Consider the following 27,529-nt stretch of genomic DNA (forward strand, 5'->3'; position numbering starts at 1 on the left):
AAAGAAACTTTGTGTTCCCAACAAGCTAGGTGAAGGACGGCTTTCACTCAAACTTATCTCTCAGAACTGAGCATGTGGAGAGACGTTTGTTCATGTAGCAAAAATGGAAAGGTTTGCAGGAGAAACTTTTACTCTGTATTCTCAGTCGGCTTCCTATTGCCGGTTTGATGTTCCTGCAGTTTTCACTGTAAAACTGATTTGAACCTAGTACCAACCCATATATTTGTATGGAGTGTAATTTGCAACTGAAAAGAAACTTTGTGTTCCCAACAAGCTAGGTGATGGAAGGCTTTCACACACACTTAACTCTCAGAACTGAGCATGTAGACGGACGTTCGTACATCTAGCACAAATGGAACGGTTGGCAGGGGAAAATTTTACTTTGGTTTCTCAGTGTGCTTACTAGTGCCGGTGGGATTTTAATGCATTTTTCACTGTAAAACAGAGTTGGGTCTCTTACGTCCACGTATAAGTATGGAGTGTAGTTTGCAACTGAATAGTAACTTTGTTTTCCCAAAATCTCTGTGAATGACGGCTTTCACACACACTTATCTCTCAGAACTTAGCATGTGGAGAGACATTCGTTCATCTAGCAAACAAGGAACGGTTGGCAGGTTAATCATTCACTCTGTTATCTCAGTCTGTTTTCTTGTGCCGGTTGGAAGTTCCTGCATTTTTCACTGTAAAAACGAGTTGGAGCTTCTAACTCCCCATATATATGTATGTAGTGTAATTTGCAACTGAAAAGATACTTTGTGTTCCCAACAAGTTAATTGAAGGATGGCTTACACACACAGATATCTCTTAGAACTGAGCATGTGGAGAGACTTTCGTTCATCTAGCTCAAATGGAACGATTTGCAGGAGAAACATTTACTCTGGTTTCTCAGTCTGTTTCCTAGTGCCAGTTTGAAGTTCCTGCAGTTTTCACTGAAAAACCGTGTTAGAGATGGTAAACCCCCATATATATGTATGGAGTGTAATTTACAACTAAAAGAAACTTTCTGTTGCCAACAAGCTAGGTGAAGGACGGCTTTCACACACAATTATCTCTCAGATCTGAGCATGTGGAGAGACTTTCATTCATCTAGCACAAAGGGAACGGGTTGCAGGAGAAACTTTTACTCTGGTTTCTCAGTCTCTTTCCTAGTGCCGGTTTGAAGTTCCTTCAGTTTTCACTGTAAAACCGAGTTGGATCTAGTACCTCAACATATATATGTATGGAGTGTAGTTTCCAACGGAAAAGAAAATTTGTGTTCCCAAAAAGCTAGATGAAGAACGGATTTCACAAACACTTGTCTCTCAGAACTGAGCATGTGTAGAGACGTTCGTTCATCTAGCCCAAAAGGAACGATTTGCAGGAGAAACATTTACTCTGGTTTGTCAGTCTGTTTCCTAGTGCCAGTTTGAAGTTCCTGCAGTTTTCACTGAAAAACCGTTTTAGAGATGGTAACTCCCCATATATATGTATTGAGTGTAGTTTGCAACTGAAAACAAACTTTGTGTTCCCAACAAGCTAGGTGAAGGAAGGCTTTCACCCTCATTTTTCTGTCAGAAATGAGCATGTGGAGAGACGTTCGTTCATCTAGCACAAAGGGAACGGGTTGCAGGAGAGAATTTTTCTCTGGTTTCTCAGTCTGTTTCCTAGTGCCCGTTTGAAGTTCCTATAGTTTTCACTGTAAAACCGAGTTGGAACTAGTACCTCAACATATATATGTGTGGATTGTAGTTTCCAACGGAAAAGAAAATTTGTGTTCCCAACAAGCGAGGTGAAGAACGCCTTAAACACACAAATGTCTCTAAGAACTGAGCATGTGGAGAGACGTTCGTTCATCTAGCACAAAGGGAACGGGTTGCAGGAGAAACTTTTACTCTGGTTTCTCAGTCGGCTTCCTATTGCCATTTTGATGTTGCTGCAGTTTTCACTGAAAAACCGTGTTGGAGATTGTACCTCCCAATATGTATGTATGGAGTGTAGTTTGCAAATGAAAAGAAAATTTCTGTTCCCAACAAGCTAGTTGAAGGACGGCTTTCACACACATTATTCTGTCAGAAATGAGCATGTGGAGAGTCGTTTGTTCATCTAGCATAAAGGGAACGATTAGCAGGAGAAACTTTTACTCTGGTTTCTCAGTCGGCTTCCTAGTGCCATTTGGATGTTCCTGCAGTTTTCACTGAAAAAACGTGTTGGAGATCGTACCTCCCCATATATATGTATGGAGTGTAGTTTGCAACTGAAAAGAAACTTTGTGTTCCCAACAAGCTAGGTGAACCACGGCGTTCACACACAATTTTCTCTCCGAAGTGAGCATGTGGAGAGACGTTTTTTCATCTAACACAAAGGGAAGGGGTTGCAAGAGAAACTTTTTCTCTGGATTCTCATTCTGTTTCCTAGTGCTGGTTTGAAGTTCCTGCAGTTTTCACTGTAAAAAAGTGTTGGAGCTAATACCAACCCATAGATATGTATGGAATATAGTTTGCAACTGAAAAGAATTTTTGTGTTCTAAACAAGCTAGGTGAATGACGGCTTTCACACACACTTATTTCTCAGAACTGAGCATGTGGAGAGAAGTTCGTTCATGCAGCACAAAGGGAACTGTTTGCAGGAGAATCTATTACTCTGGATTCTCAGTCGGCTTACTAGTGCCGGTTTGTTGTTCCTGCAGTTTTCACTGTAACACCGATTTGGAGCTAGTACCAAACCATATAAATGTATGGTTTATAATTTGCAACTGAAAAGAAACTTTGTGTTCCCAACAAGCTAGGTGAAGGACGGCTTTCACACACACTTATCTCTCAGAATTTAGCATGTGGAGAGACGTTCATTCATCTAGCACAAATGGAACGGTTTGCATGAGAAATTTTTCTCTGGATTCTCAGTCTGTTTTCTAGTGCCGGTTTGATGATCCTGCAGTTTTCACTGTAAAAACGATTTGGAGCTACTACCAACCCATAGATATGTACGGAGTGTATTTTGCAACTGAAAAGAACTCTGTGTTCCCAACAAGCTAGGTGACGGACGGATTTCACACACAGTTTTCTGTCAGAAATGAGCATGTGGAGAGACGTTCGTTCATCTATCACAAAGGGAACGTGTTGCAGGAGAAACTTTTACTCTGGTTTCTTAGTCTGTTTCCTAGTGCCGGTTTGATGTTATTGCAGTTTTCACTGTAAAAGTAGTTGGAGCTTATATCTCCCCATATATATGTATGGAGTGTTGTTTGCAACTGAAAAGAAACTTTGTGTTCCCAGCAAGCTAGTTGAAGGACGGCTTTCACCCACACTTATCTCTCAGAACTGAGCATGTGGAGAGACGTTCGTTCATCTACCACAAAGGGAACGTTAAGCAGGAGAATATTTTACTCTTATTTCTGTCTGTTTCCTTCTGCCGTTTTGAAGTTCATGCAGTTTTTACTGTAAAAACGAGATGGAGCTAGTACATCCACACTTATATTTATGGAGTATAGTTTGCAACAGATAAAAAAATTTGTGTTCCCAACAAGGTATGTGAACGACGGCTTTCACACACACTTATCACTCAGAACTGAGCATGTGGAGAGACTTTCGTTCATCTAGCACAAATTTAACGGGTTGCAGGTGATAATTTTCTCTGTTTTCTCAGTCTGTTTCCTAGTGCCGTTATGAAGTTACTGCAGTTTTCCCTGTAAAACAGAGTTGGAGATGGTACCTCCCCATATATATGTATGGAGTATAGTTTGCAACTGAAAAGAAACTTTGTGTTCCCAGCAAGCTAGGTGAAGGACGGATTTCACACACACTTATCTCTCATAACTGATCATGTGGAGAGACGTTCTTTCATCTAGCACAAAGGGAACGAATTGCAGGAGAAACATTTACTCACGTTTCTCAGTCTGTTTCCTTGTGCCGGTTTGATGTTCCTGCAGTTTTCACTGAAAAACCTTGTTGGAGATGGTACCTCCCCATATATATGTATGGAGTGTAGTTTGCAAATGAAAAGAAACTTTGTGTTCCCAACAAGTTCGATGAAGGACGGCTTTCACACACAGTTTTCTGTCAGAAATGAGCATGTGGAAACACATTCATTCATCTAGCACAAAGGGAACGGGTTGCCGGAGAAACTTTTCCTCTGGTTTCTAATTCGACTTCCTAGTGCCGGTTGGATGTTCCTGCTGTTTTATCTGTAAAATCGTGTTGGAGCTGGTAACACCCCATATATTTTTATGGAGTGTAGTTTGCAACTGAAAAGAAAATTTTTGTTCCCAACAATGTAGGTGAAGTACGGCTTTCACACACAATTATCTCTCAGACCTCAGCATGTGGAGAGATGTTCGTTCATCTAGCACAAAGGAAACACGTTGCAGGAGAAACTTTTTCTCTGGATTCCCAGTATGGTTCCTAGTGCCATTATGAAGTTCCTGAGTTTTCACTGTAAAACCGATTTGGAACTAGTACTTCTCATATATATGTTTGGAGTTTAGTTTGCAACTGAAAAGAATCTTTGTGTTCCCAAAAAGCTAGGTGAATAATGGCTTTCACACACAATTATCTCTCAGAACTGGGCATGTAGAGAGATGTTCGTTCATCTAACACAAAGGAAACGGGTTGCAGGGAAACGTTTTTCTCTGGTTTCTCAGTCTGTTTCCTAGTGCCGGTTTGATATTCCTGCTGTTTTATCTGTAAAACCGAGTTGGAGCTTGTACTTCCCCATCTATATGTAAGAAGTGTACATTGCAACTGAAAAGAAAGTTTGTGTTCCAAACAATGTATTTGAAGGACTTCTTTCACACACAATTATCTCTCATAACTGATCATGTGGAGAGACGTTCGTTCATCTAGCAAAATGGGAACGGGTTGCTGGAGAAACTTTTACGCTGTTTTCTCAGTCTGTCTCGTAGTGCTGGTTAGAAGTTCGTGCAATTTTCACTGTAAAAACGAGTTGGAGCTAGTACCAACCCATAGATATGTATGGAGGTAAGTTTGCAACTGAAATGAAACTTTGTGTTCCAAACAATCTAGTTGAAGGGCTTCTTCAAACACACTTATCTCTCAGAACTGAGCATGTGGAGAGACGTTCGTTCATCTATCAAAAAAGGAACGGGATGCAGGAGAAACTATTATGCTGGTTCTCAGTCGGATTCCTAGTGCCGGTTTGATGTTCCTGCTGTTTTATCTGTAAAATCGAGTTGGAGCTTGTAACCCCACATATATATTTATGAAGTGTTGTTTGCAACTGAAAAGAAACTTTGTGTTCCCAACAAGCTTGGTGAAGGATGATTTAACACACAAGTTTCTCTCAGAACTGAGCATGTGGAGAGATGTTCGTTCATCTAACACAAAGGAAACGGGTTGCAGGGAAACCTTTTTCTCTGGTTTCTCAGTGTGTTTCCTACTGCCAGTATGAAGTTCCTGAGTTTTCACTGTAAAACCGATTTGGAATTAATACTTCCCCATATATATGTATGGAGTGTAGTTTGCAACTGAAAAGAATCTTTGTGTTCTCAACAAGCTAGGTGAAGGACGGCTTTCAAACACACTTATCTCTCAGAACTGAGCATGTGGAGAGACTTTCGTTCATCTAGCACAAACGGAACGGTTTGCAGGAGAAACATTTACTCTGGTTTCTCAGTCTGTTTCCTAGTGCCGTTTTGATGTTCCTGCTGCTATGTCTGTAAAACCGTGTTGGAGCTAGTACCTCCCCAATTATTTGTATGGAGTGTGCTTTCCAACTGAAAAGAAACTTTGTGCTCCCAACAAGCTAAGTGAAGGACGGATTTCACACACAATTATTTCTTAGAACTGAGCATGAGGAGAGACGTTCGTTCATCTAGCACAAAGGGAAAGGGTTACAGGAGAAACTCTCTCTGGTTTCTCAATCTGTTTCCGAGTGCCAGTATGAAGTTCTTGCAGTTTTCACTGTAAACAAGAGTTAGAGCTTGTACTTCCCCATTGATATAAATGGAGTGTAATTTGCAACTGGAAAAAATCTTGGTTTTCCCAACAAGCTCGGTGAACTACGGCTTTCACACACAATTATCACTCAGAACTTAGCATGTGGAGAGACGTTCTTTCATCTAGCACAAATGGAACGGGTTGCAGGAGAAAATTTTTCTCTGGTTTCTGAATCTTTTTCTTAGTGCCGGTTAGATGTTCCTGCAGTTTTCACTGTAAAAACGAGTTGGAGCTTGTATCAACCCATAGATATGTACAGAGTGTAGTTTGCAACTTAAAAGAAACTTTGTGTTTCCAACAAGCTAGGTGAAGGACGGCTTTCACTCACAATTATCTCTCAGAACTGAGCATATGGAGAGACGTTCGTTCATGTAGCACAAAGGGAAGGGTTTCCAGGAGAAACTTTTACCCTGGATTCTCAGTCGGCTTCCTAGTTCCGGTTTGATGTTCCTGCAGTTTTCACTGTAAAACCGATTTGGAGCTAGTACCAACCCATATATATGTATGGAGTGTAATTTGCAACTGAAAAGAAATTTTGTGTTCCCAACCAGCTAGGTGAAGGACGGCTTTCACACACACTTATCTCTCAGAACTGAGCATAAGGAGAGACGTTCGTTCATCTAGCACAAATGGAACAGGTTGCAGGAGAAACTATTACTCTGGTTTCTCAGTCTGTTTCGTAGTGCCGGTTTGAAGTTCCTGCAGTTTTCACTGTAAAATCGAGTTGGAGATAGTACCAACCCTTAGATAATTAGGGAGTGTAGATTGCAACTAAAAAGAAACTTTGTGTTCCCAACAAGCTAGGTGAAGGACAGCTTTCACACACACTTCTCTCTCAGAACTGAGCATGTGGAGAAACGTTCTTTCATCAAGTACAAAGGGAACGTGTTGCCGGAGAAACTTTTTCTCTGGTTTCTCAGTCTGTTTCCTAGTGCCGGTTTGAAGTTCCTGCAGTTTTCACTGTAAAAACGTGTTGCATCTAGTACCAACCCATAGAAACGTATGGACTGTAGTTTGCAATTGAAAAGAAACTTTGTGTTCCCAACAAGCTAGGTGAAGGACGGCTTTCACTCACACTTATCTCTCAGAACTGAGCATGAGGAGAGACGTTCGTTCATCTCGCACAAATGGAACGGGTTGCAGGAGAAACTATTACTCTGGTTTGTCAGTCTGTTTCCTAGTGCCAGTTTGAAGTTCCTGCAGTTTTCACTGAAAAACCGTGTTAGAGATGGTAACTCCCCATATATATGTATGGAGTGTAGTTTGCAACTGAAAAGAAACTTTGTGTTCTCAACAAGCTAGGTGAAGGACGGCTTTCAAACACACTTATCTCTCAGAACTGAGCATGTGGAGAGACTTTCGTTCATCTAGCACAAACGGAACGGTTTGCAGGAGAAACATTTACTCTGGTTTCTCAGTCTGTTTCCTAGTGCCGTTTTGATGTTCCTGCTGCTATGTCTGTAAAACCGTGTTGGAGCTAGTACCTCCCCAATTATTTGTATGGAGTGTGCTTTCCAACTGAAAAGAAACTTTGTGCTCCCAAGAAGCTAAGTGAAGGACGGATTTCACACACAATTATTTCTTAGAACTGAGCATGAGGAGAGACGTTCGTTCATCTAGCACAAAGGGAAAGGGTTACAGGAGAAACTCTCTCTGGTTTCTCAATCTGTTTCCGAGTGTCAGTATGAAGTTCTTGCAGTTTTCACTGTAAACACGAGTTAGAGCTTGTACTTCCCCATTGATATAAATGGAGTGTAATTTGAAACTGAAAAAAATCTTGGTTTTCCCAACAAGCTCGGTGAACGACGGCTTTCACACACAATTATCACTCAGAACTTAGCATGTGGAGAGACGTTCTTTCATCTAGCACAAATGGAACGGGTTGCAGGAGAAAATTTTTCTCTGGTTTCTGAATCTTTTTCTTAGTGCCGGTTTGATGTTCCTGCAGTTTTCACTGTAAAAACGAGTTGGAGCTTGTATCAACCCATAGATATGTACGGAGTGTAGTTTGCAACTTAAAAGAAACTTTGTGTTTCCAACAAGCTAGGTGAAGGACGGCTTTCACACACACTTATCTCTCAGAACTGAGTATAAGGAGAGACGTTCGTTCATCTAGCACAAATGGAACGGGTTGCAGGAGAAACTATTACTCTGGTTTCTCAGTCTGTTTCGTAGTGCCGGTTTGAAGTTCCTGCAGTTTTCACTGTAAAATCGAGTTGGAGATAGTACCAACCCTTAGATAATTAGGGAGTGTAGATTGCAACTAAAAAGAAACTTTGTGTTCCCAACAAGCTAGGTGAAGGACAGCTTTCACACACACTTCTCTCTCAGAACTGAGCATGTGGAGAAACGTTCTTTCATCAAGTACAAAGGGAACGTGTTGCCGGAGAAACTTTTTCTCTGGTTTCTCAGTCTGTTTCCTAGTGCCGGTTTGAAGTTCCTGCAGTTTTCACTGTAAAAACGTGTTGCATCTAGTACCAACCCATAGAAACGTATGGACTGTAGTTTGCAACTGAAAAGAAACTTTGTGTTCCCAACAAGCTAGGTGAAGGACGGCTTTCACTCACACTTATCTCTCAGAACTGAGCATGAGGAGAGACGTTCGTTCATCTCGCACAAATGGAACGGGTTGCAGGAGAAACTATTACTCTGGTTTGTCAGTCTGTTTCCTAGTGCCAGTTTGAAGTTCCTGCAGTTTTCACTGAAAAACCGTGTTAGAGATGGTAACTCCCCATATATATGTATGGAGTGTAGTTTGCAACTGAAAAGAAACTTTGTGTTCCCAAAAAGCTTGGTGAAGTACGGCTTTCACACACACTTATCTCTCAGAACTGAGTATGTGGAGAGACGTTCTTTCATTTAGCACAAAAGGAACGGGTTGCAGGAGAGAATTTTTCTCTGGTTTCTCAGTCGGCTTCCTAGTGCCATTTTGATGTTCCTGCAGTTTTCACTGAAAAACCGTGTTGGAGATGGTACCTCCCCATATATATGTATGGAGTGTAGTTTGCAAATGAAAAGAAACTTTCTGTTCACAACAAGCTAGTTGAAGGACGGCTTTCACACACAGTATTCTGTCAGAAATGAGCATGTGGAGAGATTTTCGTTCATCTAGCAGAAAGGGAACGATTTGCAGGAGAAACTTTTATTCTGGTTTCTCAGTCGGCTTCCTAGTTCCAGTTTGATGTTCCTGCAGTTTTCACTGAAAAAACGTGTTGGAGATCGTACCTCCCCATATAAATGTATGGAGTGTAGTTTGCAACTGAAAAGAAACTTTGTGTTCCCAGCAAGCTAGTTGAACGACGGATTTCACACACACTTCTGTCTCAGAACTGAGCCAGTGGAGAGACTTACGTTCATCTAGCAGAAAGGGAACGATTTGCAGGAGAAACATTTACTCTGGTTTCTCAGTCTGTTTCCTTGTGCCGGTTTGAAGTTCCTATAATTTTCACTGTAAAACCGAGTTGGAACTAGTACCTCAACATATATATGTGTGGATTGTAGTTTCCAACGGAAAAGAAAATTTGTGTTCCCTACAAGCTTGGTGAAGAACGCCTTAAACACACAAATGTCTCTAAGAACTGAGCATGTGGAGAGACGTTCGTTCATCTAGCACAAAGGGAACGGGTTGCAGGAGAAACTTTTACTCTGGTTTCTCAGTCGGCTTCCTAGTGCCATTTTGATGTTCCTGCAGTTTTCACTGAAAAACCGAGTTGGAGATTGTACCTCCCCATATATATGTATGGAGTGTAGTTTGCAAATGAAAAGAAAGTTTCTGTTCCCAACAAGCTAGTTGAAGGGCGGCTTTCACCCACAGTATTCTGTCAGAAATGAGCATGTGGAGAGATTTTCGTTCATCTAGCAGAAAGGGAACGATTTGCAGGAGAAACTTTTATTCTGGTTTCTCAGTCGGCTTCCTAGATCCAGTTGGATGTTCCTGCAGTTTTCACTGAAAAACCGTGTTGCAGATCGTACCTCCCCATATATTTGTATGGAGTGCAGTTTGCAACTGAAAAGAAACTTTGTGTTCCCAGCAAGCTAGGTGAAGGACGGATTTCACACACACTTCTCTCTCAGAACTAAGCCTGTGGAGAGACTTACGTTCATCTAGCAGAAAGGGAACGATTAGCAGGAGAAACATTTACTCTGGTTTCTCAGTCTGTTTCCTTGTGCCGGTTTGAAGTTCCTGCAGTTTTCACTGAAAAATCGTGTTGGAGATCGTACCTCCTCTTATATATCTATGGAGTGTAGTTTGCAAATGAAAAGAAACTTTCTGTTCCCAACAAGCTAGGTGAAGGGCGGCTTTCACACACAGTATTCTTTCAGAAATGAGCATGTGGAGAGAAGTTCGTTCATCTAGCACAAATGGAAAGGGTTGCAGGTGAAACTTTTCTGTGGTTTCTCAGTCGGCTTCTTAGTGCCGGTTTCATGTTCATGCAGTTTTCACTGTAAAACCGATTTGAGCTAGTACCAACCCATATATATGTATGGAGTGTAGTTTGCAACTGAAAAGACACTTTGGGTTCCCAACAAGCTAGGTGAACCACGGCGTTCACACACAATTTTCTCTCCGAAGTGTGCATGTGGAGAGACATTCTTTCATCTAGCACAAAGGGAAGGGGTTGCAAGAGAAATTTTTCTCTGGATTCTCATTCTGTTTCCTAGTGCTGGTTTGAAGTTCCTGCAGTTTTCACTGTAAAAACGTGTTGGAGCTAATACCAACCCATAGATATGTATGGAATGTAGTTTGCAACTGAAAAGAAAGTTTGTGTTCTAAACAAGCTAGGTGAATGACGGCTTTCACACACACTTATTTCTCAGAACTGAGCATGTGGAGAGAAGTTCGTTCATGTAGCACAAAGGGAACTGTTTGCAGGAGAAACTTTTACTCTGGATTCTCAGTCGGCTTACTAGTGCCGGTTTGTTGTTCCTGCAGGTTTCACTGTAACACCAATTTGGAGCTAGTACCAACCCATATAAATGTATGGATTGTAATTTGCAACTGAAAAGAAACTTTGTGTTCCCAACAAGCTAGGTGAAGGATGGCTTTCACACACACTTATCTCTCAGAACTGAGCATGAGGATAGACGTGCGTTCATCTAGCACAAATTGAACGGGTTGCAGGTGATACATTTCTCTGGTTTCTCAGTCTGTTTCCTAGTGCCGGTATGAAGTTACTGCTGCTATGCCTGTAAAACCGTGTTCGAAATAGTACTTCCCGATAAATATGTATGGAGTGTACTTTCCAACGGAAAAGAATATTTGTGTTCCCAACAAGCTAGGTGAAGAACGCCTTACACACACAAATATCTCTAAGAACTGAGCATGTGGAGAGACATTCGTTCATCTAGCGCAAATGGAACGGGTTGCAGGAGAAAATTTTACTCTGGTTTCTCAGTCGGCTTCCTAGTGCCATTTTGATGTTCCTGCAGTTTTCACTGAAAAACCGTGTTGGAGATCGTACCTCCCCATATATATGTATGGAGTGTAGTTTGCAAATGAAAAGAAACTTTCTGTTCCCAACAATCTAGTTGAAGGACGGCTTTCACACACAGTATTCTGTCAGAAATGTGCATGTGGAGAGACGTTTGTTCATCTAGCAGAAAGGGAACGATTTGCAGGAGAAACTTTTACTCTGGTTTCTCAGTCGGCTTCCTAGTTCCAGTTTGATGTTCCTGCAGTTTTCACTGAAAAACCGTGTTGGAGATCGTACCTCCCCATATATATGTATGGAGTGTAGTTTGCAACTGAAAAGAAACTTTGTGTTCCCAGCAAGCTAGGTGAAGGACGGATTTCACACACACTTCTCTCTCAGAAGTGAGCCTGTGGAGAGACGTTCGTTCATCTAGCACAAAGGGAACGGGTTGCAGGAGAAACTTTTACTCTGGTTTCTCAGTCGGCTTCTTAGTGCCGGTTTGATGTTCCTGCAGTTTTCACTGTAAAACCGATTTGGAGCTAGTACCAACCCATATAAATATGTATTGATTATAGTTTGCAAATGAAAATAAACTTTGTTTTGCCAAGAAGCTAGGTGAAGGACGGCTTTCACACACACTTAAATCTCAGAACTGTGCATGTGGACAGACGTTCTTACATCTAGCACAAAGTGAAAGGTTTGCACGGGAAAATTTTACTTTGGTTTCTAAGTCTGCTTAATAGTGCCGGTGGGATTTTAATGCATTTTTCACAGTAAAACCGAGTTGGTTCTCGTACGTCCCCATATATATATATGGAGTGCTGTTTGCAACTTAATAGTAACTTTGTGTTCCCAAAAAGCTAGGTGAAGGACGGCTTTCACACACACATTTCTCTCAGAACTGAGCATATGGAGAGACGTTCTTTCATCTAGCACAATTGGAACGGGTTGCAGGAGAAACTTTTACTCTGGAATCTCAGTCTGTTTCCTAGTGCCGGTTTGATGTTCCAGCAGTTTTCACTGTAAAACCGATTTGGAGCTAGTACCAACCCATATATATGTATGGAGTGTAGTTTGCAACTGAAAAGAAACTTTGCGTTCCCAACAAGCTAGGTGAACCACGGCGTTCACACACAATTTTCTCTCCGAAGTGAGCATGTGGAGAGACGTTCTTTCATTTAGCACAAAGGGAAGGGGTTGCAAGAGAAATTTTTCTCTGGATTCTCATTCTGTTTCCTAGTGCTGGTTTGAAGTTCCTGCAGTTTTCATTGTAAAACGTGTTGGAGCTAATACCAACCCATAGATATGTATGGAATGTAGTTTGCAACTGAAAAGAATCTTTGTGTTCCCAACAAGCTAGGTGAAGGACGGCTTTCAAACACACTTACCTCTCAGACCTGAGCATGTGGAGAGACTTTCGTTCATCTAGCACAAACGGAACGGTTTGCAGGAGAAACATTTACTCTGGTTTTTCAGTCTGTTTCCTAGTGCCGTTTTGATGTTCCTGCTGCTATGTCTGTAAAACCGTGTTGGAGCTAGTACCTCCCCAATTATTTGTATGGAGTGTGCTTTCCAACTGAAAAGAAACTTTGTGCTCCCAACAAGCTAAGTGAAGGACGGATTTCACACACAATTATTTCTTAGAACTGAGCATGAGGAGAGACGTTCGTTCATCTAGCACAAAGGGAACGGGTTACAGGAGAAACTCTCTCTCTGGTTTCTCAATCTGTTTCCAAGTGCCAGTATGAAGTTCCTGCAGTTTTCACTGTAAACACGAGTTAGAGCTTGTACTTCCCCATTGATATAAATGGAGTGTAATTTGCAACTGAAAAAAATCTTGGTTTTCCCAACAAGCTCGTTGAACGACGGCTTTCACACACACTTATCACTCAGAACTGAGCATGTGGATAGACGTTCGTTCATCTAGCACAAAGGCAACGGGATGCAGGAGACACTTTTAATCTGGATTCTCAGTCGGCTTCCTAGTGCCGGCTTGAAGTTCCTGCAGTTTTCACGGTAAAACCGAGTTGGAGCTAGTACTTCCCGCTATATATATATGGAGTATAGTTTGCAAATGAAAAGAAACTTTGTGTTCCCAACAAGCTAGGTGAAGGAAGGCTTTCACCCTCATTTTTTTGTCAGAAATGAGCATGTGGAGAGACGTTCGTTCATCTAGCACAAAGGGAACGGTTTGCAGGAGAAATTTTACTCTGGATTCTCAGTCTGTTTCCTAGTGCCGGTTTGAAGTTACTGCATTTTTCACTGTAAAAGCAGTTGGAGCAAATACCTCCCCATATATATGTATGGAGTGTAGTTTGCAACTGAAAAGAAACTTTGTGTTCCCAACAAGCTAGATGAAGGACGGCTTTCACCCACACGTATCTCTCAGAAATGAGCATGTGGAGAACGTTCGTTCATCTACCACAAAGGTAATAGTTTGCAGGAGAATCTTTTACTCTGGTTTCTGTCTGTTTCCTTCGGCCGGTTTGAAGTTCCTGCAGTTTTCACTGTAAAAACGAGTTGGAGCTAGTACGTCCACACATATTTGTATGGAGTGCAGATTGCAACGGATAAGAAACTTTTTCTTCCCAAGAAGCTATGTGAACGACGGCTTTCACACACACTTATCTCTCAGAATTGAGCATGTGGAGTGACGTTCTTTCATCTAGCACAAAGGGAAAGCGTTGCAGGGAAAATTATTCACTGGATTTTCAGTCTGTTTCCTAGTGCCGGTTTTAAGTTTCTGCAGTTTTCACAATAAAAACGAGTAGGAGCTAATACCTTCCCGTATATATTTATGGAGTGTAGTTTGCAACTGAAAAAAAATTTGTGTTCCCAACAAGCTATGTGAAGGACGGCTTTTACACACAATTTTCTCTCAGAACTGAGCATGTGGAGAGAAGTTCATTCATCTAGCAAAAAGGGAACAAGTTGCAGTGGAAACATTTACTCTGGTTTTTCAGTCTGTTTCCTAGTGCCGGTTTGAAGTTCCTGCATTTTTCACTGTAAAACCGAGTTGGAACTTGTACCCCCCCATATATGTGTATGGAGTGCAGTTTGCAACAGATAAGAAATTTTGTGTTCCCAACAAGATATTTGAACGATGGCTTTCACACACATTTATCTCTTAGAACTGAGCATGTGGAGAGATGTTCGTTCACCTAGCAAAAAGGAAACGGGTTGCAGTTTAAACTTTTTCTCTGGTTTCTCAGTCTGTTTCCTATTGCCAGTATGAAGTTCCTGAGTTTGACTCTATAACCGATTTTTAACTAATATTTCGCCATATATATGTTTGGAGTGTATTTTGCAACTGAAAAGAATATTTGTTTTCCCAAAAAGCTAGGTGAAGGACGGGTTTCACACACACTTATCTCTCAGAACTGAGCATGTGGAGAGATGTTCGTTCATCTAGCACAAAGGAAACGGTTTGCAGGTGAAACTTTTTCTCTGGTTTCTCAGTCTGTTTCCTAATGCCAGTATGAAGTTCCTGAGTTTTCACTCTAAAACCGAGTTTTAACTAATACTTCCCCATATATATGTTTGGAGTGTATTTTGCAACTGAAAACAATATTTGTGTTCCCAACAAGCTAGGTGAAGGACGGCTTTCACACACAGTATTCTTTCAGAAATGAGCATGTGGAGAGACGTTCGTTCATCTAGCACAAAGGGAACGGGTTGCAGGTGAAACTATTCTGTGGTTTCTCAGTCGGCTTCTTAGTGCCGGTTTCATGTTCCTGCAGTTTTCACTGTAAAACCGATTTGAGCTAGTACCAACCCATATATATGTATGGAGTGTAGTTTGCAACTGAAATACAGTTTGGGTTCCCAACAAGCTAGGTGAACCACGGCGTTCACACACAATTTTCTCTCCGAATTGAGCATGTGAAGAGACATTCTTTCATCTAGCACAAAGGGAAGGGGTTGCAAGAGAAATTTTTCTCTGGATTCTCATTCTGTTTCCTAGTGCTGGTTTGAAGTTCCTGCAGTTTTCACTGTAAAAACGTGTTGGAGCTAATACCAACCCATAGATATGTATGGAATGTAGTTTGCAACTGAAAAGAAAGTTTGTGTTCTAAACAAGCTAGGTGAATGACGGCTTTCACACACACGTATTTCTCAGAACTGATCATGTGCAGAGAAGTTCATTCATGTAGCACAAAGGGAACTGTTTGCAGGAGAAACTTTTACTCTGGATTCTCAGTCGGCTTACTAGTGCCGGTTTGTTGTTCCTGCAGTTTTCACTGTAATACCAATTTGGAGCTATTACCAACCCTTTAAATGTATGGATTGTAATTTGCAACTGAAATGAAACTTTGTGTTCCCAACAAGCTAGGTGAAGGACGGCTTTCACACACAATTATCTCTCAGAAATGAGCATGAGGATAGACGTGCGTTCATCTAGCACAAATTGAACGGGATGCAGGTGATACATTTCTCTGGTTTCTCAGTCTGTTTCCTAGTGCCGGTATGAAGTTACTGCTGCTATGCCTGTAAAACCGTGTTGGAACTAGTACCTCCTGATAAATATGTATGGAGTGTACTTTCCAATGGAAAAGAATATTTGTGTTCCCAACAAGCTAGGTGAAGAACGCCTTACACACACAAATGTCTCTAAGAACTGAGCATGTGGAGAGACATTCGTTCATCTAGCACAAAGGGAACGGGTTGCAGGAGAAACTTTTACTCTGGTTTCTCAGTCGGCTTCCTAGTGCCATTTTGATGTTCCTGCAGTTTTCACTGAAAAACCGTGTTGGAGATCGTACCTCCCCATATATATGTATGGAGTGTAGTTTGCAAATGAAAAGAAACTTTCTGTTCCCAACAATCTAGTTGAAGGACGGCTTTCACACACAGTATTCTGTCAGAAATGAGCATGTGGAGAGACGTTTGTTCATCTAGCAGAAAGGGAACGGGTTGCAGGAGAAACTTTTACTCTGGTTTCTCAGTCGGCTTCCTAGTTCCAGTTTGATGTTCCTGCAGTTTTCACTGAAAAACCGTGTTGGAGATCGTACCTCCCCATATATATGTATGGAGTGTAGTTTGCAACTGAAAAGAAACTTTGTGTTCCCAGCAAGCTAGGTGAAGGACGGATTTCACACACACTTCTCTCTCAGAAGTGAGCCTGTGGAGAGACGTTCGTTCATTTAGCACAAAGGGAACGGGTTGCAGGAGAAACTTTTACTCTGGTTTCTCAGTCGGCTTCTTAGTGCCGGTTTGATGTTCCTGCAGTTTTCACTGTAAAACCGATTTGGAGCTAGTACCAACCCATATATATGTATGGAGTGTAGATTGCAACTGAAAAGAAACTTTGTGTTCCCAACAAGCTAGGTGAACCACGGCGTTCACACACAATTTTCTCTCCGAAGTGAGCATGTGGAGAGACGTTCTTTCATCTAGCAAAAGGGAAGGGGTTGCAAGAGAAATTTTTCTCTGGATTCTCATTCTGTTTCCTAGTGCTGGTTTGAAGTTCCTGCAGTTTTCACTGTAAAACGTGTTGGAGCTAATACCAACCCATAGATATATATGGAATGTAGTTTGAAACTGAAAAGAATCTTTGTGTTCCCAACAAGCTAGGTGAAGGACGGCTTTCAAACACACTTATCTCTCAGAACTGAGCATGTGGAGAGACTTTCGTTCATCTAGCACAAACGGAACGGTTTGCAGGAGAAACATTTACTCTGGTTTTTCAGTCTGTTTCCTAGTGCCGTTTTGATGTTCCTGCTGCTATGTCTGTAAAACCGTGTTGGAGCTAGTACCTCCCCAATTATTTGTATGGAGTGTGCTTTCCAACTGAAAAGAAACTTTGTGCTCCCAACAAGCTAAGTGAAGGACGGATTTCACACACAATTATTTCTTAGAACTGAGCATGAGGAGAGACGTTCGTTCATCTAGCACAAAGGGAACGGGTTACAGGAGAAATTCTCTCTCTGGTTTCTCAATCTGTTTCCAAGTGCCAGTATGAAGTTCCTGCAGTTTTCACTGTAAACACGAGTTAGAGCTTGTACTTCCCCATTGATATAAATGGAGTGTAATTTGCAACTGAAAAAAATCTTGGTTTTCCCAACAAGCTCGGTGAACGACGGCTTTCACACACACTTATCACTCAGAAATGAGCATGTGGATAGACGTTCGTTCATCTAGCACAAAGGCAACGGGATGCAGGGGAAACTTTTAATCTGGATTCTCAGTCGGCTTCCTAGTGCCGGTTTGAAATTCCTGCATTTTTCACGGTAAAACCGAGTTGGAGCTAGTACATCCCGCTATATATATATGGAATATAGTTTGCAAATGAAAAGAAACTTTGTGTTCCCAACAAGCTAGGTGAAGGAAGGCTTTCACCCTCATTTTTCTGTCAGAAATGAGCATGTGGAGAGACGTTCGTTCATCTAGCACAAAGGGAACGTGTTGCAGGAGAAATTTTACTCTGGATTCTCAGTCTGTTTCCTAGTGCCGGTTTGAAGTTACTGCATTTTTCACTGTAAAACCAGTTGGAGCAAATACCTCCCCATATAGTATGGAGTGTAGTTTGCAACTGAAAAGAAACTTTTTGTTCCCAACAAGCTAGATGAAGGACGGTTTCACCCACACGAATCTCTCAGAAATGAGCATGTGGAGAACGTTCGTTCATCTACCACAAAGGTAATAGTTTGCAGGAGAATCTTTTACTCTGGTTTCTGTCTGTTTCCTTCGGCCGGTTTGAAGTTCCTGCAGTTTTCACTGTAAACACGATTTGGAGCTAGTACGTCCACACATATTTTTATGGAGTGCAGATTGCAACGGATAAGGAACTTTTTCTTCCCAAGAAGCTATGTGAACGACGGCTTTCACACACACTTATCTCTCAGAATTGAGCATGTGGAGTGACGTTCTTTCATCTAGGACAAAGGGTAAGCGTTGCAGGGAAAATTTTTCATTGGATTTTCAGTCTGTTTCCTAGTGCCGGTTTTAAGTTCCTGCAGTTTTCACAATAAAAACGAGTAGGAGCTAATACCTTCCCGTATATATTTATGGAGTGTAGATTGCAACTGAGAAAACTTTGTGTTCCCAACAAGCTATGTGAAGGACGGCTTTTACACACAATTTTCTCTCAGAACTGAGCATGTGGAGAGATGTTCGTTCATCTAGCACAAAGGAAACGGGTTGCAGGTGAAACTTTTTCTCTGGTTTCTCAGTCTGTTTCCTATTGCCAGTATGAAGTTCCTGAGTTTGACACTATAACCGATTTTTAACTAAATTTGGCCATATATATTTTTGGAGTGTATTTTGCAACTGAAAAGAATATTTGTTTTCCCAAAAAGCTAGGTGAAGGACGGGTTTCACACACACTTATCTCTCAGAACTGAGCATGTGGAGAGATGTTCGTTCATCTAGCACAAAGGAAACGGTTTGCAGGTGAAACTTTTCTCTGGTTTCTCAGTCTGTTTCCTAATGCCAGTATGAAGTTCCTGAGTTTTCACTCTAAAACAGATTTTTAACTAATACTTCCCCATATATAGGTTTGGAGTGTATTTTGCAACTGAAAACAATATTTGTGTTCCCAACAAGCTAGGTGAAGGACGGCTTTCACACACACTTATCTCTCAGAACTGAGCATGTGGAGAGAAGTTCGTTCATCTAGCACAAAGGAACGGTTTGCAGGAGAAACTTTTACTCTGGTTTCTCAGTCTGTTTCCTAGTGCCGGATTGATGTTCCTGCTGTTTTATCTGTAAAACCGTGTTGGAGCTAGTACCTCCCCATATATATGTAAGGAGTGTACTTTGCAACTGAAAAGAAACTTTATGTTCCCTACAAGCTAAGTGAAGGACGGATTACACACACACTTATCTCTAAGTAGTGAGCATGTGGAGAGATGTTCGTTCATCTAGGAAAAAGGGAACGGGTTTCAGGAGAAACATTTACTCTGGTTTTTCAGGCTGTTTCCTAGTGCCGGTTAGAAATTCCTGCAGTTTTCACGTAAAACCGAGTTGAAACTAGTACTTCCCCATATATATGTATGGAGTGTAGTTTGGAACAAATAAGAAACTTTGTGTTCCCAACAAGCTAGGTGAAGGAAGGCATTCAACCACAATTATCTCTCAGAAATGAGCATGTGGGGAGACGTTCGTTCATCTAGCACAAAGGGAAAGGTTTGCAGGAGTAACTTTTACTCTTGTTTCTCAGTCGGCTTCCTAGTGCCGGTTTGATGTTCCTGCTGTTTTATCTGTAAAACAGAGTTGGAACTAGTACCTCCCCATTTATATGTAAGGAGTGTACTTTGCAATTGAAAAGAAACTTTGTGTTCCCAACAAGCTAGGTGAAGGAAGGCTTTCACCCACACGTATATCTCAGAAATGAGCATGTGGAGAACGTTTGTTCATCTAGACCAAAGGGAACGGTTTGAAGGGAAACTTTTTCACTGATTTTTCAGTCTGTTTCCTAGTGCCGGTTTTAAGTTCCTGCAGATTTCACAGTAAAACGAGTAGGGGCTAATACCTACCCGTATATATGTATGGATTGTAGTTTGCATCTGAAAAGAACCTTTGTGTTCCCAACAAGCTAGGTGAAGGACGGCTTTCACACACAGTATTCTGTCAGAAATGAGCATGTGGAGAGACGTTCGTTCATCTAGCACAAATGGAACGGGTTGCAGGTGAAACTTTTCTGTGGTTTCTCAGTCGGCTTCTTAGTGCCGGTTTGATGTTCCTGCAGTTTTCACTGTAAAACCGATTTGAGCTAGTACCAACCCATATATATGTATGGAGTGTAGTTTGCAACTGAAAAGACACTTTGTGTTCCCAACAAGCTAGGTGAACCACGGCGTTCACACACAATTTTCTCTCCGAAGTGAGCATGTGGAGAGACGTTCTTTCATCTAGCACAAAGGGAAGGGGTTGCAAGAGAAATTTTTCTCTGGATTCTCATTCTGTTTCCTAGTGCTGGTTTGAAGTTCCTGCAGTTTTCAGTGTAAAAATGTGTTGGAGCTAATACCAACCCATAGATATGTATGGAATGTAGTTTGCAACTGAAAAGAAAGTTTGTGTTCTAAACAAGCTAGGTGAACGACTGCTTTCACACACACTTATTTCTCAGAACTGATCATGTGGAGAGAAGTTCGTTCATGTAGCACAAAGGGAACTGTTTGCAGGAGAAACTTTTACTCTGGATTCTCAGTCGGCTTACTAGTGCCGGTTTGTTGTTCCTGCAGTTTTCACTGTAATACCGATTTGGAGCTAGTACCAACCCATATAAATGTATGGATTGTAATTTGCAACTGAAAGAAACTTTGTGTTCCCAACAAGCTAGGTGAAGGACGGCTTTCACACACACTTATCTCTCAGAACTGAGCATGAGGATAGACGTGCGTTCATCTAGCACAATTTGAACGGGTTGCAGGTGATACATTTCTCTGGTTTCTCAGTCTGTTTCCTAGTGCCGGTATGAAGTTACTGCTGCTATGCCAGTAAAACCGTGTTGGAACTAGTACCTCCTGATAAATATGTATGGAGTGTACTTACCAACGGAAAAGAATATTTGTGTTCCCAACAAGCTAGGTGAAGAACGCCTTACACACAAAATGTCTCTAAGAACTGAGCATGTGAAGAGACGTTCGTTCATCTAGCACAAAGGGAACGGTTTGCAGGAGAAACTTTTACTCTGGTTTCTCAGTCGGCTTCCTAGTGCCATTTTGATGTTCCTGCAGTTTTCACTGAAAAACTGTGTTGGAGATCTTACCTCCCCATATATATGAATGGAGTGTAGTTTGCAAATGAAAAGAAACTTTCTGTTCCCAACAAGCTATTTGAAGGACGGATTTCACACACACTTCTCTCTCAAAAGTGAGCCTGTGGAGAGACGTTCGTTCATCTAGCACAAAGGGAACGGGTTGCAGGAGAAACTTTTACTCTGGTTTCTCAGTCGGCTTCTTAGTGCCGGTTTGATGTTCCTGCAGTTTTCACTGTAAAACCGATTTGAGCTAGTACCAACCCATATATATGTATGGAGTGTAGTTTGCAACTGAAAAGAAAGTTTGTGTTCCCAACAAGCTAGGTGAACCACGGCGTTCACACACAATTTTCTCTCCGAAGTGAGCATGTGGAGAGACGTTCTTTCATCTAGCAAAAGGGAAGGGGTTGCAAGAGAAATTTTTCTCTGGATTCTCATTCTGTTTCCTAGTGCTGGTTTGAAGTTCCTGCAGTTTTCACTGTAAAACGTTTTGGAGCTAATACCAACCCATAGATATATATGGAATGTAGTTTGCAACTGAAAAGAATCTTTGTGTTCCCAACAAGCTTGGTGAAGGATGATTTCACACACAATTTTCTCTCAGAACTGAGCATGTGGAGAGATGCTCGTTCATCTAACACAAAGGAAACGGGTTGCAGGGAAACCATTTTCTCTGGTTTCTCAGTGTGTTTCCTACTGCCAGTATGAAGTTCCTGATTATTCACTGTAAAACCGATTTGGAATTAATACTTCCCCATATAGATGTATGGAGTGTAGTTTGCAACTGAAAAGAATCTTTGTGTTCTCAACAATCTAGGTGAAGGACGGCTTTCAATCACACTTATCTCTCAGAACTGAGCATGTGGAGAGACTTTCGTTCATCTAGCACAAACGGAACGGTTTGCAGGAGAAACATTTACTCTGGTTTCTCAGTCTGTTTCCTAGTGCCGTTTTGATGTTCCTGCTGCTATGCTTGTAAAACCGTGTTGGAGCTAGTACCTCCCCAATTATTTGTATGGAGTGTGCTTTCCAACTGAAAAGAAACTTTGTGCTCCCAACAAGCTAAGTGAAGGACGGATTTCACACACAATTATTTCTTAGAACTGAGCATGAGGAGAGACGTTCGTTCATCTAGCACAAAGGGAACGGGTTACAGGAGAAACTCTCTCTCTGGTTTCTCAATCTGTTTCCAAGTTCCAGTATGAAGTTCCTGCAGTTTTCACTGTAAACACGTGTTAGAGCTTGTACTTCCCGTTGATATAAATGGAGTGTAATTTGCAACTGAAAAACATCTTGGTTTTCCCAACAAGCTCGTTGAACGACGGCTTTCGCACACACTTATCACTCAGAACTGAGCATGTGGATAGACGTTCGTTCATCTAGCACAAAGGCAACGGGATGCAGGGGAAACTTTTAATCTGGATTCTCAGTCGGCTTCCTAGTGCCGGTTTGAAGTTCCTGCAGTTTTCACGGTAAAACCGAGTTGGAGCTAGTTCATCCCGCTATATATATATGGAATATAGTTTGCAAATGAAAAGAAACTTTGTGTTCCCAACAAGCTAGGTGAAGGAAGGCTTTCACACTCATTTTTCTGTCAGAAATGAGCATGTGGAGAGACGTTCGTTCATTTAGCACAAAGGGAACGGGTTGCAGGAGAAATTTTACTCTGGATTCTCAGTCTGTTTCCTAGTGCCGGTTTGAAGTTACTGCATTTTTCACTGTAAAACCAGTTGGAGCAAATACCTCCCCATATATATGTATGGAGTGTAGTTTGCAACTGAATAGAAACTTTGTGTTCCCAGCAAGCTAGATGAAGGACGGCTTTCACCCACACGTATCTCTCAGAAATGAGCATGTGGAGAACGTTCGTTCATCTACCACAAAGGTAATAGTTTGCAGGAGAATCTTTTACTCTGGTTTCTGTCTTTTTCCTTCGGCCGGTTTGAAGTTCCTGCAGTTTTCACTGTAAAAACGAGTTGGAGCTAGTACGTCCACACATATTTGTATGGAGTGCAGATTGCAATGGATAAGAAACTTTTTCTTCCCAAGAAGCTATGTGAACGACGGCTTTCACACACACTTATCTCTCAGAATTGAGCATGTGGAGTGACGTTCTTTCATCTAGCACAAAGGGAAAGCTTTGCAGGGAAAATTTTTCACTGGATTTTCAGTCTGTTTCCTAGTGCCGGTTTTAAGTTCCTGCAGTTTTCACAATAAAAACGAGTAGGAGCTAATACCTTCCCGTATATATTTATGGAGTGTAGTTTGCAACTGAAAAAAACTTTGTGTTCCCAACAAGCTAGGTGAAGGACGGCTTTCACACACACTTATCTCTCAGAACTGAGCATGTGGAGAGAAGTTCGTTCATCTAGCACAAAGGAACGGTTTGCAGGAGAAACTTTTACTCTGGTTTCTCAGTCTGTTTCCTAGTGCAGGATTGATGTTCCTGCTGTTTTATCTGTAAAACCGAGTTGGAGCTAGTACCTCCCCATATATATGTAAGGAGTGTACTTTGCAACTGAAAAGAAACTTTATGTTCCCTACAAGCTAAGTGAAGGACGGATTACACACACAATTATCTCTCAGTAGTGAGCATGTGGAGAGATGTTCGTTCATCTAGGATAAAGGGAACGGGTTGCAGGAGAAACATTTACTCTGGTTTTTCAGGCTGTTTCCTAGTGCCGGTTAGAAATTCCTGCAGTTTCCACGTAAAACCGAGTTGGAACTTGTACTTCCCCATATATATGTATGGAGTGTAGTTTGGAACAGATAAGAAACTTTGTGTTCCCAACAAGCTAGGTGAAGGAAGGCTTTCACCCACAATTATCTCTCAGAAATGAGCATGTGGGGAGAAGTTCGTTCATCTAGCACAAAGGGTAAGGGTTGCAGGAGTAACTTTTACTCTTGTTTCTCAGTCGGCTTCCTAGTGCCGGTTTGATGTTCCTGCTGTTTTATCTGTAAAACAGAGTTGGAACTAGTACCTCCCCATATATATGTAAGGAGTGAACTTTGCAATTGAAAAGAAACTTTGTGTTCCCAACAAGCTAGGTGAAGGAAGGCTTTCACCCACACCTATCTCTCAGAAATGAGAATGTGGAGAACGTTCGTTCATCTAGACCAAAGGGAACGGTTTGAAGGGAAACTTTTTCACTGGTTTTTCAGTCTGTTTCCTAGTGACGGTTTTAAGTTCCTGCAGATTTCACAGTAAAACTAGTAGGGGCTAATACCTACCCGTATATATGTATGGATTGTAGTTTGCAACTGAATAGAACCTTTGTGTTCCCAACAAGCTAGGTGAAGGACGGCTTTTACACACACTTATCTCTCAGAACTGAGCATGTGGAGAGACGTTCATTCATCTAGCACAAAGGAAACGTGTTGTAGGGGGAACTTTTCTCTGGTTTCTCAGTCTGATTCTTAGTGCCAGTATGAAGTTCCTGAGTTTACACTGTAAAACTGATTTGGAACTAATAATTCCTCATATATATGTTTGGAGCATAGTATTCAATTGAAAAGAATCTTTGTGTTCCCAACAAGCTAGGTGAAGGACGGATTTTTCACACACTTTTCTCTCAGAACTGAGCATGTGGAGAGACGTTCGTTCATCTAGCAAAAAGGGAACCGGTTGCAGCAGAAATTTTTACTCTGGTTTTTCAGGCTGTTTCAAATTGCCGGTTGGAAGTTCCTGCATATTTCACTGTAAAACCGAGTTGGAACTGTTACCTCCCCATATATATGTATGGAGTGTAGTTTGCAACTTAAAAGAAACTTTGTGTTCCCAACAAGCTAGGTGAAGAACGGCTATCACCCATACTTATCTCACAGAACTGAGCATGTGAGAGACGTTCGTTCATGTAGCACAAAGGGAACGGGTTGCAGAGGAACTTTTACTCTGGTTTCTCAGTCTGTTTCCTCGTGTCGGTTTGATGTTCCTGCTTTTTTATCTGTAAAACCGAGTTGGAGCTAGTACCTCCCCATATATATGTAAGGAGTGTACTTTGCAACTGAATAGAATCTTTCTGTTCCCTACAAGCTAAGTGAATGACGGATTACACACACAAATATCTCTCAGTCTGAGCATGTGGAGAGACGTTCGTTCATCTACCAAAAAGGGAACCGGTTGCAGGAGAAATATTTACTCTCGTTTTTCAGGCTGTTTCCTAGTGCCGGTTAGAAATTCCTGCAGTTTCACGTAAAACCGTGTTGGAACTAGTACCTCCCCATATATATTTATGGAGTGTAGTTTGCAACAGATAAGAAACTTTGTGTTCCAAACAAGCTATGTGAACGACGGCTTTCACACACACTTCTCTCTCAGAACTGAGCATGTGGAGAGACGTTCGTTCATCTAGCACAAAGGGAAAGGTTTGCAGGGAAAGTTTTACTCTGGTTTCTCAGTCTGTTTTCTAGTGCCGGTTTGATGTTCCTGCTTTTTTCACTGTACAACCGAGTTGGAGCTACTAATTCCCCATATAAATATATGGAGTGTAGTTTCCAACTGAAAAGATACTTTGTGTTCCCAACAAGCTAGGTGAAGGATGGCTTACACACACACTTATCTCTCAGAACTGAACATGTGGAGAGACTTTCGTTAATCTAGCACAAAGGGAACGGGTTGCCGGAGAAATTTTACTCTGATTTCTCAGTCTGTTTCCTAGTGCCGGTTTGAAGTTCCTGGAGTTTTCACTGTAAAAACGAGTTGGAGCTTGTACCAACCCATATATATGTATTTAATATAGTTTGCAACTGAAAAGAAACTTTGTATTCCCAACAAGCTAGGTGAAGGAAGGCTTACAAACACAATTTTCTCTCAGAAGTGAGCATGTTGAGAGACGTTCTTTCATCTAGCACAAATGGAACGGGTTGCAAGAGAAACTTTTAATTTGGTTTCTCAGTCGGCTTCCTAGTCCCAGTTTGATGTTCCTGCAGTTTCACTGTAAAACCAAGTTGTAACTTGTAGCTCCCCATATATATTTATGGAGTGTAGCTCCAACTGAAAAGAAACTATGTGTTCCAAAAAAGTTAGTTGAAGAATAGCTTTCACACACACTTTTCTCACAGAACGGAGCAAGTGGATAGACTTTCGTTCATCTTGCAGAAAGGGAACGGTTTGCCGGAGAAATTTTACTCTGTTTTCTCAGTCTGTTTCCTAGTGCCGGTTTGAAGTTCCTGGAGTTTTCACTGTAAAAACGAGTTGGAGCTTGTACCAACCCATATATATGTATTTAGTATAGTTTGCAACTGAAAAGAAACTTTGTATTCCCAAGAAGCTAGGTGAAGGTCGGCTTACACACACAATTTTCTCTCAGAAGTGAGCATGTTGAGAGACTTTCTTTCATCTAGCACAAATGGAACGGTTTGCAAGTGAAACTTTTACTTTGGTTTCTCATTCGGCTTCCTAGTCCCAGATTGATGTTCCTGAAGTTTCACTGTAAAATCTAGTTGGAGCTTGTAGCTCCCCATATATATCTATGGAGTGTAGCTCCAACGGAAAAGAATCTATGTGTTCCAAAAAAGTTAGTTGAAGAAAAGCTTTCACACACACATTTCTCACAGAACGGAGCAAGTGGAGAGACATTCGTTCATCTAGCACAAAGGTAACGGATTGCAGGAGAAACATTTACTCTGGTTTCTCTGTCTGTTTCCTAGTGCCGTTTTGATGTTCCTGCAGGTTTCACGGTAAAAACGAGTTGGAGCTAATACTAACCCATATATATGTATGGAGTGTATTTTGAAACTGAAAAGAAACTTCGTGTTGACAACAAGCTAGGTGAAGAACATCTTTAACACACACATATCTCTCAGAACAGAACTTGTGGAGAGACGTTAGTTCAACTAGCACAAAGGGAACTGGTTGCATGTGTACCTCTTACTCTGGTTTCTCAGTCGGATTCGTAGTGCCGGTATGCTGTTCCTGCTCTTTTCTCTAAAAAACCGAGTTGGAACTACTACCTCCCGATATATATGTATGGAATGCAGATTCCATCGGATAAGAAAATTTGTGTTCCCAAACACCGAGGTGAAGAACGGCATTCACACACAATTGTCTCTCAGAACTGAGCATGTGGAAAGACGTTCATTCATCTAGCACAAAGTGAACGGGTTGCAGGGGAAACTATTACTCTGGTATCCCAGTCTGTTTCCTAGTGCCGGTTGGAAGTTCCTGCTGTTATCACTTTAAAACCGAGTTAGAGCTACTAACTACCCAGTATATGTATGGTGTGTAGTTTACAACTGAATTGATACTTTGTGTTCCCAACAAGGTAGGTGAAGGATGGCTTACAAACACACTTATATCTCAGAACTGAGCATGTGGAGAGACGTTCGTTCATCTAGCACAAAAGTATCGCGTGGTAGGAGAAACTTTTACTCTGGTATCTCAGTGTGTTTCAAAGTGCCGGATTGAAGTTCCTGCAGTATTCACTGTAAACCCGAGTTGGAGCTAGTACAAACCCATATATATTTATGGAGTGTAGTTCCAA

The sequence above is a fragment of the Camelus bactrianus genome, chromosome 19 (assembly GCF_048773025.1).
Source record: "Camelus bactrianus isolate YW-2024 breed Bactrian camel chromosome 19, ASM4877302v1, whole genome shotgun sequence".
In the NCBI taxonomy this organism is placed as follows: Eukaryota; Metazoa; Chordata; class Mammalia; order Artiodactyla; family Camelidae; genus Camelus; species Camelus bactrianus.